The sequence below is a fragment of the Beauveria bassiana genome (genome assembly GCF_000280675.1).
Source record: "Beauveria bassiana ARSEF 2860 unplaced genomic scaffold BBA_S00027, whole genome shotgun sequence".
Classification (NCBI taxonomy): domain Eukaryota; kingdom Fungi; phylum Ascomycota; class Sordariomycetes; order Hypocreales; family Cordycipitaceae; genus Beauveria; species Beauveria bassiana.
This window is the reverse complement of record NW_007930862.1, coordinates 71,261-72,904: the sequence shown is the minus strand read 5'-3', so window position 1 is coordinate 72,904 and position 1,644 is coordinate 71,261.

Sequence of the window (1,644 nt, the reverse complement as noted above, 5' to 3'; positions counted from 1 at the left end):
ACAAAGAAGGAAGGAGGAGAAAGGAAAAAAGAGAAAAGAGAAAGGGAAAAAAAAAAGGACAAGAAACAACGAAAATCAGAAGCTCGCAATGCTCTGGAATGTTAAGGAGAGACTCAGAGGTCAAGTGAAGTTCAAGTGGAAGCAAGAGACGAGTGACGACCTTGTCAAGAACAAGGGCAATGGCGTTATAAGAGTAGATGTAGAAGCTTTTGAAGCAGCCATCCGGGGGGACGGGCTGGAGTTCCAAAACGAGCGAGGTGCGTCGACATGGCGGCGCGGGACAAAGGTGGCTTGCATCAAGTGCGTCCTGGCCTTTTTTTTGCGGAGATGGGCTGCCGAGGATTGGAGGGGTCCGTTAGGCCCCCCGTTCTGTCTGTCTGTCTGTCTGTCTGTCCGGATTCTCTCGACTTGCATGTGCATGAGGAAAGATGATGACCAGAGGGGCGAGTGAGAGAACATGATAGATGAAAACGCCAGTCATGGGAACGAAATTCTGATGTGTCGCTTCTCGGGGTGCGTGGCTTTTTTCTCGCTTGCTTTTCTCTCTTCACCAACTGCGAGAAGTGACTTGAGATGGTGAATGATGGTGTGGAGGGTGTTGTTGGTTGTACAAGGAAGGATCTCAATGTCACTTCTTTTTCCCTATGTTGTGTAACGAAAGACGGCGATGGCCTCATGTGTCTTGCTGGAATAAGACGTCTCTGTCTGGGCCGGTTCCGATTCCCCAAGGTGACATAAGATAAAGAGGGACAAGAGTCGATGATTCGAGTCTCGAGCTCAGTCCATCATCTCAAGTCTCCAACCCAAAGAACTGACGGAAAGTGGCTGCATCTGTGTTGTTGCATTTTGTGCTTGTGTCAGCGTTCTTCATGTGTGAGGCACAATGTGCTGCTGGTAGCTTTCTAATATGCGGTGCCGCTCGCTGCAGCTCTGTAGGGGATAATCGTGTAAGCGCGTCGCTTTGGCTCACATGCCTGTGTTTCACTGAATTTTGCAGCGAGAATCGAGCCAAGGTGCCAACTCGTCAAGTGTGTCATGTGTTATGCCGCATACTCGCAATCACCTCCGATGCCTGCTGAGAGCGGATCGAGGACGATAGTTGGCGACAACAACACCAGTTGCAAGCTATTCAATTCCTTGGGCGGCAAGCACTCTTGTCAAGGATATATAAATGACACTTGCTGCCTTGACTGCTATGTACGGCCATAGCCGAATGAAAAATCTGGATCCCGTCAAGTTCTTTACCACAGTCCTTCGGACCCCTACTCATGAAGCGCGTGCTTCAATTTTTAGACTAAGATGCCTCCATTTTTGGACGTGTAACAACTGAGCAGCCCTACCTCCATTAACCACGAAATGGGAGTGAGTGAACGTTCACTATGTGGGTGTATCCTCAACCCCGGCCAGTTTGACATGCCCTCTCTTCTTAGCAACTGCATTCTTCCACTTCGTCACAGAATTGTGAACATAATCGTTAGATAGAGTGAATAACCTTTCCCAGCACTTAAGCAACTGCTTATTTATCTAAACCTCTACTAAGCCTCTAGAAGCTACCTAGTGCTATATTTACACTACTAGGCGACGAATATAAAAGCTACAGTTAAGTTAAAAAAGTCACGCTAAAAGTAGATTTTACACTAAAAC